Below are 16,850 nucleotides of genomic sequence, written 5' to 3'. Positions count from 1 at the left end.
GTCTCTCAATTTTTCAGAATTTTTTAAATTATTATTTTTAAATTATTTTTAAATATATTTAAACCTTTTTAAAATAATTTTTATAAAAATTTTATTTGAAAATTTTAAATGTTTAAATATTATTAAAAATATATTTAATATTTAAAAATAATATTTAAAATTAAAAAAATAATTTCAAAAATATATTTTTAAAATTTATAAGAAATAATTTCAAAAATATATTTAAAATTTAAAAATATATTTTTAAATTATTTTATTTTGTTTAAAATTATATTTTAAATATATATTTAAAATTTAAAATTTAAAAAATTAATTTCAAAATATATTTTAAAATTTATAAGACATAATTTAAAAAATAATATTTAAAATTTAAAAAATAATCTAAAATAATATTTTAAATTTTAAAAATTATATATTATAAAATATTTCAAATATACATTTCAAAAATTTTAAAATTAATAACAAAAAATAAATAAAATAAAGAAACAAAATAAAATAAGAAAAATATAAAACTTAAAAAAAGAAAAAAATAATTAAAGAAAAAGACAAAAGTTAATAAAAAAATATAAAAAAAAAAGTAAAAGGAGGGTGTGAGGTCTGGTGGTGCCATTTAAGTTGGCTCCACCAGAAAATAAAAAATATTTTTGAAGTCCTCCATTTTTTCAGAACTTGCAGTATTTTCATAGTATTTATATAGATGATGCCATTTTATATGGCTCTACTAATTTTTACCGTAAATTTCAAGTTATTTTGGTATTTAATTAAAAAAGTGAGTCATTTTGATATTTAATTAAATTATTTAGGTTATTTCAATAAAAAAGCCAAAAAAACCTGAACCCGCATTATCAAAATCTTTTGGATTTCTGATCGGACTTACATGCACCCCATGTTTCAAGGGTTTTGCACTTACAAGTTGTGTGGGGAAGATTGGTGTTTTTAAGTTTACATTCGTTTAAACAAACTTTACACTAACATGTTCTAAAATGGTGAATGCTTCGATCTGGAGATTGTTTCAGAACCTCTGGAGATGTACTTTGGCTTTTGTTTTCAATCGTAAAGAGGCGAAGCAGACGGCCGAGGGTATGCTGTAGTACTCCTCCTGTCACTAGGATTGTCTGCACTTCGCCTGCATGTCCGGGCTGTGCTGCTATTGTTGTTGCTCGAATTACTTCTGGATTCATTGAAATCCTGGAGTTGCTCCAATATTATTAGGATTTCGTTCATTCTCGGCCGGAATTTGGGTTGCAATACCCTGCAATCGATCGGCCTTCCGACGGATCTCCAAAAGATTTTTTGGGTTTTTTGTTATGTGAATATATATTAAATTTAGATTAGATGGTTGAGTTGGAACTCGCCACGTGTATATTTTATTTTTAATATATTTAATTTAAAAATTTTGTTAATATTTTATTAAAGCTGGTTTCTTTGGAAATAATTTTTAGGATAATACAATTTTGGGTATATTAGTTAGTTGGTCATTCAATTTTTAGGCTGCTTTTATTTTGGTCACTCGAAAAGAAATCCTTATAATTCCGTCACTTAACATTGAAGGTGCTTTCATTTTAGTCTTTCAAGCGTTAAATCTCGAATAGCGGTTAAGTGTACATGTCACATCATATTTACATTTTTATTTTGGTCATCTAATTTTTAGATCGTTTTTATTTTTGTCACTCAAAAAAATATTTTTTTAAGGGTAAAAAAATATTATGGATTAAAGTGAAAAGGTGGTGCAAACTAAAATAATGCATTAAAAAGATATTCATATTGTGCTTGTTTACCCCCTTGTTGAAAGTTCTATATTTTTTAAAATATTAAGATTTCGAATTTCAAAACATCAAAATCAATAAAATTAGTTGATGAAAATTTGTATCCCTTAATAGTGTCAATCGATTTGTTACTAAAATATTAAAATTATTTAATTTAATCTCCTTCTAAAATTTAAAATTTTATTTTATGTTTCAAAATTAAAATTAAATCAAATAATTCATCTTTAATAATTGTCTATAGAACAAAAAATTCTTTTGATTTTATGATCTTGAATCTTTCATGGTAAGCTAAAAGTAAAGAAAAATATATTTTCAATTAATTTAATTAATTAATTTCATCTTCCCACTACACCAAAACAGGCTTTTAGTGGCGCTTTTTTAGGCCTTTAGCGGCGCTTTTTAGCGCCGCAAATACTTTTAGCGGCGCTTTGATAAGCGCCGCAAAAGATGCCGCTAAAGATAGCGCCGCTACCTTTAGCGGCGTTTTCACAAAAAAACGCCGCTAAAGGTGTTGGTCTATAGCGGCGCTTCTATCACAAACGCCGCTGAAGACTAAGAGCTTTAGCGGCGTTTTTAATATAACCGCCGCTATAGATTGGTGTCTTTAGCGGCGTTTTTGTTGAAAGCGCCGCTATAGATCAGGGTCTGTAGCGGCGTTTTTTATATAAGTGCCGCTATAGATCATGGCCTTTAGCAGCGCTTTTCCCAAAAACGCCGCAATAGACCCTGATCTAAAGCAGCATTTTTCCCACAAACGCCGCAATAGACCCTGATCTATAGCCGGCGCTTATCCAGAAAACGCCGCTAAATACCCTTTGTCTATATAGCGGCGCTTCGCGCAAAAACGCCGCTAAAGACCCTAATCTATAGCGGCGCTTTTACCAAAAACGCCGCTAAATTTGGCAGATTTGTAAAAAAAAATTTATATTTTCTGCCCTCCTGTAAAAAACAAATCAAAAGAAATCATATCTAAACCAGCCAAAAGTAACAAATCTATGGATTAAACAAATAATATAATAAATATCAATAAATATAAACAAATTCGTATTATTCTTACAAAAATGTTAAAAGTTAAAATGATAATTGAAAGTCAAAATTGAAGTATATTTACACGATAGTCTAAGACGGCGGCTGTTGCAACTGCTGAAACATCTTCATCATACTCTGGAGCTGCTGCTGGAGTTCATCGAACTTTTGACGCTGCTCTGCTTCCCTCGCTGCAACCTCTGCTTCCCTCGCTTTAGCCTCTACTTCCCTTGCTGCAGCCTGTTCTTCTCTCGCTGCCGCATCTGCTCTAAGCTGCTGCTGGAGTTCTTCATACTTTCGTTGAACCTTAGCTTCTCTCGCTGCTGCATCTGCTTTAAGTTGTAGCTGGAGTTCTTCATATCTTTTTTGAACATCAGCTTCTCTCGATGTTGCCTCCGCTTTAAATTGTGTAATTTGCTCAGTTGTTGTCGTTTGCATCAGAGCAATCTGGTCTCTTAACCTCTGAACTTCAGCTTTAGCTCGACTCCCCGAAGGCATATACTGTTGCGAGCTAGATCCAAAATATTGGGACGGGTTAACAAAAGATCATTGGAATCGAACCCGACCATACCTTTCAAGACCCAAAACTTCAGTGATAATCCGGTTATCAATGTCGTCAATATGAACAGAACTATCACTGGATGCAATCGCGTCGTACTCCGCCTTTTTATTCTTTAATTTTTCCTAAAAAATAAATCACACATAGATAGGAACGCAATATATATTAAAATAAGAATGCAACATAACTTAACAATATTTGCATTATAATAAATGAAATAAATCATTAGAAAGTAAACACTATATAAATAATTAAAACAAGTGAAATTGTATTAAGCAAACGTACCATAATTTCTGCAGTTTCAAGAGTCATAGGGTTTCCATCTTTCTTCCTATGTGTAATGTCAAAAAGTTGAAGTCGTCCAACTTTTTGATTGGACGACAGTTCCTACAATACAATAGTAAAAATATTAATTGATAGAAAGTAATAAATATCTGCCAATATTAAAAGCATTTCAAAATACCTCTGCATGAGCTACACACGCAAAACTTTTCGACCCAGCTGTGTGAGTGAATTTTTGTTGCTGCCTACTCTGTTTTCCAACTTGTTCACGATCCTACATTATGAAATTATTAGTACGTTAATTAGGAAATACTATACACCAAAATAATTACAAAATTTTATAAGTTACACATACCTCTCCTTTCTTCGAAGTCCAAAATCTAACAACCTTTTCCCACTGGTACCTCAGCATTCCCGGTGGGACATTTTGTAATCTCTCGTCGAGTGTTGTTTTTGTTTTAAAATATTCTTTCTTTAAAGTGCTCTTATGGTCTCTCCATCATTTTCCCAATGCCTTCTTTACATAAGCATCGGAGACCTCTAGAGCAAATCTCGCCTACAAAAAACACAACTTAAGAAAGTAAATGTAAACGAAACTTAAACCCAAGTATTATAAATGAAATACACGTTTTGTTACCTTAATGTTATCGAAAGCTTGGTTCTTGTTACTCTCGGGCACTTTATGCCATGACTCGAAGTTAATTGGCAACATATTTGCATTCCGTGCTAGAATGCCCATGTATCCTGCTAAAAGGCGGGCTTCTGATCCAACAGGCTGACCAAAGCTATTACTGGATACTTGGACACGCTCGACTGGATCTAGGTCGTATAAATCGCTCTGTACTGTACGTCCGCGAACTCTCCGCGTCTCACGAGTTTCATCTGAAAAATAAAAGTATTGTAATATACGAAATTTAAAAAAATAAACAAGAAGTCAGCACACATGAAAATTAAATGTTAAATTACTTTGAACTTCTATATGTTCCTCAGGTGTAACCAGAACATTCGAAGATCCAATTGCAGTCTGTTGTTCAGTGCTGTTTGTTTCCGTCGAGTTTGGAGTACCTTGAACAATGCGGTGCGATCGCACTTTTCTTCTAGGCATTTTATCTGCAATACAAATAAATTAGTTGAAAACTTAGTATACAATTACAACAATAACATCATTCGTAAATATAATTAGATAATCGTAAAAGCTGACTACATTATAATTCGTAAATATCTTCATCTGTATCCTGGCGGACCCATTGAAATTGTGTACTAGTACTAGGGATGTTTTCGTTTAAGTTCTGTTCTGGAAATGGTAAAGTTTGTGTTCTGTCGTCAATATCATCTCTACTTCCACTGCCCATGTCAAGCAAGTCTCTAGGGATGTTACGGAGTACAACATACCAACCCTCATCAGTTGGATCTTTTGAGTAAAAAACTTGTTTGACTTGAGAAGGAAATACATATGGCTCATCAATCAATTGTTGTCCTGTGTGAATCAATCGAGCAAAGTTTACCATTGTGAAACTAAATTGATCTTGCTTGATTCCACGTGCAGTATTAACATCGGCCAATCACCTCGAAATAAGACAACTTCCATTTGCCGTAGTAATCCAACTCAATTATGTCAGTAAAAAGTCCAAAATATTCCACATTTCCCTCCACAGGATTATTGTCCCTAGCACTAGCATAACTTGTAATTGAGGAATTAACAACTATTCCACAATTTTGCGTTCTCCTCAATCTCTCGCGATATTTTGTATGAAATCTGAATCCGTTTATGAGGAATGCACTATATCTTTTAACCACTCGATTTGGACCTTGGGAAAGCCATTTAACTTCGTCGGTGACGTTCTTCCCACTCCAAACCTATTGAATGGAAAGTAAACTGAGTAATTAAAAATGTTTTGAACAAATATTATTATTTGTCGGTGAAAGCTCCAATTACATACCGTTTGACTTAACTATTCATGAAAAGATTCTGTAAACAACTTATTGATATCTCGATGTTGTGTTCTTCGGGAGCGTGAACGAGATCTCAATATTTGTTTGTACTCACTATGTTACAAATATGTTAAGTTTGTTAGACTATAAACAATTTTGAAATGATAAATATTTATCAAATTTCTAGGACTTACTTGCGTAAAGGTTCCATTGATTCGTGGTGAAACAGAACATATCGATGTGCTTGTACCCACGATAAATCATCTAATTCTGCAATTTCAACTTTACCGATTGGTTCTCCAAAACTTTGGAACAAATAACTGTCGGCAAAGTTACGATCCGTGAGTCCAGCATTTCTATTTGGTCTGTTCAACCTTGTTTCAACATCTTCCAAATATCTTGAACAGAAGGTCATACATTCCTCTGCCAAGTAGCCTTCAGCAATCGATCCTTCTGGATAACGCTTGTTGCGGCAATAAGACTTTAATTTTGATAGGAACCTAAACACAATATACAACATTGTCAAAAGTTGTAACTAAAGGCACATGGGTGAATGAAGGAAAATTTACAAAATTATAATTAACACCTTTCTATGGGATACATCCATCGATAGAAAACGGGTCCGCCAAGAATTGCTTCATGCGGGAGATGGATTATCAAGTGAACCATAATAGTGAAGAAGGAAGGTGGGAAGATTTTCTCCATGTTGCATAGAGTTAAAGCGGCTCGATCCTGTACCTTCTGAAGTTCTTGAACATCCAAAACTTTTCCACAAATGGCTTTCATTATATTGGATAGTTCAATTATACAAGACGTCACATTCTTCGAAATACAACATCGTAGAGCAACTGGCAGTAAATCTTGCATCAAGATGTGATAGTCATGTGACTTTAGCGAATATAGTCTTCAATCTTTAACACTAACACATCGAGATATATTTGATGCATACGCATCTGGAACCTTTATATCCTTCAACACCATGCAAAACACTTCTTTCTCTGTCTTCGACATTGAGAAAATTGAAGGCGGCAACCGATATTTACCATTCGGAAGTGGATTCGGATGAAGATCAAGTCGAATTCCCATCTGAACTAAATCAAGTCGACTCTGAAGATTGTCTTTTGATTTTCCGTCTACATTCAAAATTGTACAGACAATGTTCTCGCAGACATTTTTCTCAATATGCATAACATCAAGATTGTGTCGTAAAAGGTGGTGCTCCCAATAAGGTAACTCAAAAAAATACTTCTTTTTTTCCACAAGTCCGCCTCATTAGGATCGTCCTCTTCATCGGAGTTATCATCAGCTTCATCATTTGATCTTCTATTTCTTTGCGTGTTTGTCGGTTGATTCATCTTCCCATAACTGAAATTCATATCTTCCAACATTAGCAAGATTTCAGATCCACTTGTCTACGAAGGAGCTTCTCTGAACTCTTCAGTACCGTCAAATGATGAACTCTAAAATCTAAATCTATGATTTTTCGGTAACCACCGACGATGCCCCATGTAAGAGAACTTCTTCCCATTGTATAACCATTGCGAACATGTTTGTGCAGCACAACAGGGGCACGCATAATGACCCTTGATACTCCAACCGGATAAATTGGCATAAGCGGGGAAGTCATTAATGGTCCACATCAAAGCTGCACGTAAATTAAAGTTCTCCTTTCTCAGCACATCGTATGTCTCGACACCAGCCCATAATTGTTTTAACTCTTCAATAAGTGGCTGTAAATAAATTTCGATATCATTCCCGGGCCCTTTCTCTCCAGGGATAATCATAGATAAGATAAGGGAAGATTGCTTCATGCAAATCCACGGAGGCAGATTGTAAGGAACAAGCACCACTGGCCATGTACTGTATGCAGTACTCATGATCTTGTAAGGATTAAATCCATCAGATGCTAGGCCAAGCCTGACACTCCTCGGATCGTTTGCAAAGCTTAGAAATTTATTGTCAAATGATTTCCAAGCTAAAGAATCTGCCGGATGCCTTAATAGTCCATCATTGGTTCGTCCTTCATGGTGCCACGTCATTGACTCCGCTGTCTTCGACGACATGAAAAACCTTTGAAGCCTTGGTATCAGCGGAAAATACCGCAAAATCTTGACCGGCTTCTTTCTTGGCTGTGCATCATTTTCATCGTCGTTCCCATCTTCTATGTTTCTATTCATCCAACGGGATTCGCTGCATACATGACAGCACTGTTGGTTTCTCCGATCGCCACAGTACAATATGCAATCATTCGGGCAACTATGGATTTTGTTGTACCCAAGACCTAAGTCTTTTATCATTTTCTTCATATCTTTGCATGACTGAGGGATTTTTGCAAACGAAAACATTTCTCTCAAAAACTCTAACAGCATTGTCAATGAGTTCCCAGTCCACCCTCCCAAACATTTTAACTGGAAAAGACGAATGCAGAACGACATTTTTGAAAATTTCGATCCCTCATATAGTTCTTCGTTCATCTCATTAAGTAGCGCGTAGAACTTTGCCGCTTCTCCATTCGGCTCTTCATGATGTTGGTTTCTTCCGGGTTCGGTAAAAGCATTTCCACCGAGATTACAATCATCAGATGGCACAAAGTCGGGTGGGAACGACTGTAAACCATGACTGTGAATATTAAATGCTTCCCGCAACATCCCTTCCATGTCATCCCCTCTAACAGACTGATGGTAGGCAGTACTATCATAAGATACATCCATCCTTGAAGAGGAAGTACTAGGCGGGCATTCTCCATGAAAAAAACCATTGTTTATAACCACGAACAAACCTATCAACAATTAGATGCTCGTATACAACTTCACGATAATGCCAGTTTATGTTGACACACTTCTTACACGGGCAAAGAATCATGTTCTCTTGGCTTGCATATTGAAATGCAAAATTTAGAAAAGTTTGTACTCCATTTCGGTAACCGTCGCTTACCCTTGACAAATTCATCCAAGACCGGTCCATTTCTTATTTCTTGAAGCCTAATCTTGACAATAAATTGCACGGGTTTAGGATTTAGGAATAAGTATAGTTAAGCTATGTAAGTTATGTATTATGTAAGTTATTTATTACCCAAATTATGTAAGTTGTGTATTATGAAAATTATGCTATGTAAGTTATGTAAGTCACATAAGTTATGTAAGAAGTTATTTATGTAAGTTATTTATTATGAAAATTAAGTAAGTTATGTAATTTACGAATAATTAAAAATATGTAAGTTATGTAAGTTGTAAGTTATGTATAATATTAATTAACTAAGTTATGTCATTTATGTATCATATTAATGTAAGTTATGTAATTTATGTATATTAACTAATTAATTTATGTAAGTTATGTATAATATTAATTAATTAAGTTATGTCATTTATGTATAATATTAATGTAAGTTATGTATAATATTAATTAATTAAGTTATGTCATCTATGTATAATATTAATGTAAGTTATGTATAATATTAATTAATTAAGTTATGTCCCTTACAATAAGAGACAAATATTGATTTTATAATATAAACATTGGATAAACAATTTTGTTTAAAAAAAAGATTGGATAAACAGTATTTTATAATATAATATTAATTTTAGATACAAATATAATATTAATTTTAGTTACAAATATTATACAAATAGTAGTTTATAAGGTAAATAAGCATTTTGCATGCAACTTGACTAAGAAATTAGTAGCAAATAGGGAATTGAGTTTGTATAAAAAACGTGGACCGTCTCTCTATTAGGTAGCTGTCAATGGCATTTTAACTCCAACCATCTCACATTCTTACCGAATTGAATGTGTGTTTTAAATTCTCAACCCATCAAAATAAAAAATTAAAGAGAAATTTTGAATTGACCTTTATATACAAAATAGAATACAATATATTACCTCCTTTTCTTTCTACCATTTAATCAAATGAAAGTTATGGTTAATCTCTTCTTTTCCTTATCTTTCCTCATTTTAGATAATCTAATAAAAGAATATAGTTTAATCCAAACGTAAAATTAAAAATTAAACATTATTGGGAGGAACAGTAACAAACCTTAAAATAATTAATTTTCATGGATAATCAAATAGACATAAAAGCATAAATTGATTTCAAAGAAGATGAAATGTAAATATCCAACAGTAAAAAATAACTTCATAATTATTAAATGTCAATATAGTCTACTTACAAAGAAAAATAACTCAAGATAATTTAAGATATAACATTATTTCTTAAAATTGATCATCCTAATTGAGTTATACTCTTCAATTTTTTATTAAACCGAAGCCATCAATAAGAGAATTGGTTGAAAATTGTTGAGCTGTATCCTTATCAATTTTTTATATTGGCTTTGGTAGTTTCGATTAAGGGTTGTATTTGCTCTCCCTCCTCCTTTTTACTTGCGATCTGGTGTGTTTTTTTTACTGAGGTTGCTGGTAGTGGATTTGGTTATGATGATGTTCGGGTTGACTGGGGTTTTGGGTGTGAGGTTGACGGTAGGTGCAAGCTGAAGTAGTGATCTGGACTCTGATTTAGTGAATAGTGTGATGGTAGGGCTGGAGTAGAGGTTGGAGCAGTTGGCGCTGGTGAAGATGGGAGAGGGAGTTGTCCTTGGCAGTGGTGGTTGGCGACTTTGACTCCATCAACAGGCTCAAGGTCATATGGACCAAATATTGTAAAATATATTTTCAGAATTATATAAATCTAACATTAATGGTCAAAGCCAAAAAAATATATATGTATTTAGCATAAAAAATAAAAGGATCATACATTACCCAAATAGTGAAAATGGATCCAAATTCACTCAAAGTCCTCTAATTAATTTGTCCAAATCAACATTGATTCGGAATTTAGAATTTTCTTTTCACTTGAAAAATTAAACTCAATAATTGGTAGACTTAAATAAAATTCGGTGTCTACACTACTCAATAATTATCAGCTAACAAAGTGATGAATTCAACTACAGTAAATTTGGTTAACATCAGTTTTGGATTTCATTCATGGACTCATTAAGTTAATAATAATCATAATAATTAAAGTAAGAAAGTGATGAACATTTGCTTTAACTAATAAATTTAGCAAATTAAATATACATACCTCTTAAAGTTCACAAGGAAGTAAAGGCTGCAAGGAAGTAGAGGCTGCAAGTTCCTGGGATTGCTTCACGATTGAATTTCCAGCAGTTTATCAATTGATCAAAAAGTCTACTTTCTGCTGCAGTTGACTAAGAAAACATTATACAGGGTCATCTATACAGAGATGAGCCAAGCAACAATAAGGGAAATAACATATATAAAGAGAAAGCAGCAGTTTAAAATATACAATATGCATATAATTTTTTATGACAAAACATGCAGACATAAATTTTAAATTTCAAAATATACATATATTCATACCTAACACTAATCTCATTTAACTCGAATTCATACCCAACACTCATCTCATTTAACTCGAATAACATAGATGGCAAATACGTCAGTAAGACTAACCAAAACCAAAACATGTAAAGGGATAGTGAAAGTGAATCTATTGAGCTCTCCCCTAAGCCAATGTTACAAAAATGAATTGCCATTGATCCAAACCCAAAATGCACAAAAAATACGGGAAAGGGGAAGTCCATCGATACTAGAAAATAATGTTGTTCGGCTATCAGAAAGGGATTGAGCAATTGGGAAATTGGGGAAAATACTTTGGGGAAGAATAACTTGGGGGAAATTGGGGGTAAAGAAGTTGGGAAATTGGGGAAATGAAATCGTGGAAATTTGACTTGGGGGAACACTAAAGGGAATTCCCAAATTCCCAAACCCTTGACACGCAAAAACGCCGAAATTCCCCGAATTCCCAAACAAACAGGCCAAAGGTTGGTGATTGAATTTATTATTTAAACCCCAGTTTCCCAAATTACACTTAACCCAAACCCTAAATCAAGATACAGCGATTTAAAAGACAAAAAGCTTACCTTTTTCACCACAAATTCCGCAACTTTGATAGTATCCTGTCAAGATTGGCTCAACTGTTGCTTCGTTTCACCCGATTTATGAGTTCTCCTCTCCCTTTTTTCCTTTGTATTTTCTCTTTCGATATTATAGTTTTCGATTTCTCCTCTCTGATTTTGTTTCTGTTTGTGTTCTGCCTTACAGAAAATGATAAGTAAAAACACGTGGAACAGAAATGGCGTCGTTTTGCCAAAATTTTAAGACACCATTCCGGCGTTTGTTAGGAAAACGCCACTATTTCTTGTATATTTCCGGCGTTTCCAAAAACGCCACTACAAATTGAGTTATAATCTGAAACGGCGCCGTTTAATAAAGCTTTAATGCATATTTCAAACTATTTTTTAACTTATTAAACTTAATTCTATTTAAATAATATTTAAATGACAAAACATTAATGTAATTGATATCAATTGGTACTTTAATTTGATTTTTTAAAACATTATTTAAAGAAATTAATCTAAACTAACCTAATTAAAATCCTTATCCGACCCCTGAAACCCTAAACCATAAATTCTAAACCACTAACCTTTAGCCCATAACTCGTAAAACTTAAACCCCTAACCCTATATCCCAAACCTTAAATCCATATATACCCCCTAATCCTTAAAATAGCACGACCATCAGAAATAATCCCTAAATCTTTAATAATCATATATAAAATAGTTATAATTGATTAAACAATAATTAATAGTAATAAAAAACTTTTAATAATTTGTAATATTACCTTTATAATATTTATTTTTTTGTATAAAGTTTGAATTTATAATATTTAATTTTATTGATAAATAAATAAATTTAAACTATATACTCATAATTTCAATATATTAAATTTATTATATATTATATATTTTAGAAATATATATATAAGAACATATTTGATAAAACTAAATTAATCTAATAACTTAAACTCTAACATAACCGTTGAAACCCTAAACCCGGCCCAAATCCATAACCCCTAACCCTTTACCCCTAAATCCCCTAACCCCTAAAGCATAACCCTTAAACCCTAAATTCCCCTAACACCTAAACCTTAAATTTTTCAATTCCACAAACAAACGGTGACGTTTTCACAAAATTGTAGACATATTGATAATTATCGATTAATCGACATGCATAAAGTGATCATGATCTACCTATTATAATATTCAATATATTAAATTTATTCTTGAATATCTATTTTACAAATATATAAGAACGTATATATTGATCACCATAAAAAATAAAAAAAAACAAATCTAATTAATTAAACCCTAACACATGACTGTTGAAATTAACCCTAAATCTCAAACCCCAAAACCTCTAACCCCTAAATTAACCTTAAATCCCCAATTACCTTAAATTTATACCCCGTACTCATTAAAATACCGTCCATAAAAAAAATTCCCTAAATCTTTAATATATATAATCATAATTAAATTAAATATAGTCAATAATTATTGTTAAAATATATATAAATTAGTCGAACAATATATACGTACTACCAAAATTAATTTATTACTTTTATAAAAAGTTAATTCTATTTTTAATTTACTCTTTACATTAATACAACAAATTAAGTTTTACTATATTTTATTTTATTCACAATTTAATATATTTTCTCTCGTAAAGTAGTTTAAATCAACTGTTATAAATAGTTAGCTGTTACATATATACGACTTCTCTTTAATAAAAACTTTTTTTATTAATCAATATTATTTGTTAATTATAATTTAAATGTAAATTGTCCCACTATATATATAATAAATAGAACAAAATATTAATTATTTCAACTTATAAGATTTTTGTTACTATTAGCGGCGCTTCGGCAAAAACGCCGCTAAAGGTTAATACATTCGCGGCGCTTAGATACAAACGCCGCTGAATACAGGAGAATTAGCGGCGCATATATAAAAACGCCGCAAAAGACCCGAACATTAGCGGCGCTTAGGCGAAAACGCCGCTATAGACCCGGAGCATTAGCGGCGCTTAGACGAAAACTCCGCTAAAGACTCGGAGCATTACCGGCGCTTAGACGAAAACGCCGCTATAGACCCGAGCATTAGCGGCGCTTAGACAAAAACTCCACTAAAGACTCGGAGCATTACCGGCGCTTAGACGAAAATGCCGCTATAGACCCGAGCATTAGCGGCGCTTAGACAAAAACGCCTATAGACCCGAGCATTAGCGGTGCTTAGACAAAAACGCCGCTAAATGTTTAAAAAATCGCAAAAAACAATGCCGTTCGTCTTAGGTTTTTTGTGGCGCTTTATATAAAACGCCGTTAATTCCTATTTTTAGCGGCGCTTCCGTATAAACGCCGCTGATGCTCTACCTTTAGCGGCGCTTTGGCTAAATCGCCGCTAATGCTCTATTTTTTGTGGCGCTTTTGTTCCAAACGCCGCAAAAAGTGCCGCTAAAAGCCTATTCTGGTGTAGTGTCCACATCAAATAAAACCCGAAATTATTTTCATCACTTCTTTACTCAAACGTAGAACAAGCAATTATTAAATAATAAAAAAATGTAAGTTTAGTAGACAATTATTAAATATAAGTTCTTTGAGTTGATTTCATTAAGGATAATTTGTGCACATAAAATAAAATTTTCAAAATTAAGGAGATTGAATTAATTAATTTAGTCAATCTCAATATTATAGTAACAAATCGATTCACAATTATCAAGAGGTAAAAATTTTCAACAAATTATTAATTGATTTTGATGTTTTGAAATTTAAAATTTCTAGATTCAAAAAATATAATTTAGAATTTTTAATAATAGGATAAACAAGTATTACTTGACAAGTTTTTAATTCATTATTTTAGTTTTTAGCTCTTTTTCACTTTAATTCTTAATTCTTTTTACTCGAACCAAGATAAAAAAAATCAGTGACCAAAATAAAAGCAATCTAAAAGTTGGCTAACCAAAATGAAATTGTAAATATGATGTGGATATGATTTGGCGTGTAAAGCCAACCATTGTTAAGGATTTAACACTTGGATGACTAAAATAAAAGCGCCCTAAAAGTTGGGTGACCAACTTGGTAGTTTATCTTAAATTTTTTTGCCCCTGAACTTGCTAGCAAGGTTTACTTTGGTATTTGTATTATATTTTGGTCTACTTTGGCACTTGAACTTGATAACTAAGTCCATTTTGGTCCCTAAACTTGAAAGTTATAAAAGTTTAGCGATGTGACACTCTGAGGTTGTACCATATGATGATGTGGCACAATCTCAAAGTGTCACACTGTGTGTTTAATTTTAAAATCGATGGTTGAAGAAGTAAGGCCACCGGTTCTCAATTCAACCAGTTTGACCGATTTGACCAACGGACCAACAAAAATAATTAATTAATAAAAAAACCATAAAAATGTCTAGGTTTTTTATTTTTATCAATTTCAAGCAATTTTTGAGTCAATCAGATCAATCCCTTTGTTCAGACCATTATATTGATCAGTTCTCAGTTTGTCCAGTCCAATCTTGTTCCAGTAACACTAGCAACATCATCAAATCTTGACGGATCCAAGTTTAGGGACTAAAATGGATCTAGTTGCCAAGTTCAAGGATCAAAGTAGACAAAAATATATAGGTATCAAAGTGGACCTATTTGCCAAGTTCAGGGGTAAAAAATTATATTATCCTTATTTTTTTATATTATTTACTTGTACTTCTTTTTTCTAACTTTTATAAGACATACAACTACTATTAATTAAGACCAAGGGTGACTTTAGATGAGCAGTACGTTTTCCTCCGGTAAAGATAAAAATAGTAATAGTGATGGAATTAGTTACTGTAGCTGTGAGGTAAAAGATTCTACCACATAACAGTTACTATCCATTCAAAAGGTGTTTGGCTCTCTTTACCGATATAGTTGAAAAGGTTAACAAAAACTTTTTAACTTAAACTTTGATTTCACATACAAAAAGCTTTTCAAATCAAAACCTTGGTTTTAAACTGAGGTTTTAACCCAAGACATAAGAATCAAAGGTTTTAGCTTTTGATTAAAAAAAATGTAGTTTTTAAATGAAATTACCTTTCTATTCCCTATTACATATTTTACTTTATAAAATATCATGTCTTCTCAAAAATACTTTTTAACATTAATAATAAAATTATCAAACTTTTCAAAAATAATTTTCAACATTAATGGTAAATTAGCCCTGGAAAAGAAAATATATTTAAATTATTATAATTATAAATAATTATTATAATGTATATATCGAATTTATATTTGAGGAGATTTAAATTTAGAATAAATCTATATAAAATTCATAAGATTTTGATCCAATTTCATACATATCCGTTAGTTGAATGGAATTGTTGTAGCTTTTAAGGTATAATGGAATGTGTGAATATGTATCCTCATTAAAAATGTCAGGTAATTATTTAGTTAAGTTTATTTTATAAAATTAACAAAATTTTTCATGCGGAGGTACACGATTTTCATGTTGAGGGTGGTTGATTGGTGTTCACTATTTTTTTTTAAATTAATATTTTTTAATATTTGGATGATTTTACATAAAAGAATTTATTATTCAAAAAAATGTTTACGAAATTATTTTTGAAAGTTATTTTCTGAAACAAACACAACATAAATTATATTTGTTACAAAATATTATAGAAACATGTTCTTTTAACAATCGAAATTTATTTCAGTGAAAACAAACATAAAAAAATTGTAGAAAATATTTTTCTTAAATCACTTTCCACGAAAGCACACCTATGCTTTCTCTGAATTTCCCTCAATTCATCTATTGGATACCATAAAGCTCAAGAATTTTCTCGCTTCATACCAAAGTAATATTTAGCAGGATTAAGCTTCATGGTATATTCTCTAAGGACTTAAAACAATTTCTTATAAGTCTCGAATTTGCTACTCTATAGAGAATGTTCTGACTAATATACCATCAGCATAGACCTCCATGTAGCGTCCTATCTAACATTCCAACATTTTGTTCACCAGTCTCCATTGCATTACTTTGTAACAAAAATATTGTTGTCTACAATAGAAGAGGTTTTTTTCTAGGTATTAAAAAATATATCTTAATCTAATTATATCTTGCAAACACTATACTAAAACAGGCTTTTAGCGGCGTTTTTAGTGGCGTTTAGATAAAAACGCCACTAAAAATCAAGCATTAGCGGCGCTTTAAAAAAAACGCCGCTAAAGATTGAGTATTAGCGGCGCATATTGAAAAACGCTGCTAAAAATGAACATTAGCGGCGTTTTTCAAAAAGCGCCACAAAAAACCTAAGCCCAACTACATCGTTTTTTGAGTTTTGGGGCTTTAGCGGCTTTTTTAGAAAGCGTCGCTAATGCATGGGGCTTTAGCGGCGTTT

This window comes from Gossypium hirsutum, chromosome D06, assembly GCF_007990345.1.
Source record: "Gossypium hirsutum isolate 1008001.06 chromosome D06, Gossypium_hirsutum_v2.1, whole genome shotgun sequence".
In the NCBI taxonomy this organism is placed as follows: Eukaryota; Viridiplantae; Streptophyta; class Magnoliopsida; order Malvales; family Malvaceae; genus Gossypium; species Gossypium hirsutum.
This window is presented reverse-complemented; position numbering follows the sequence as displayed.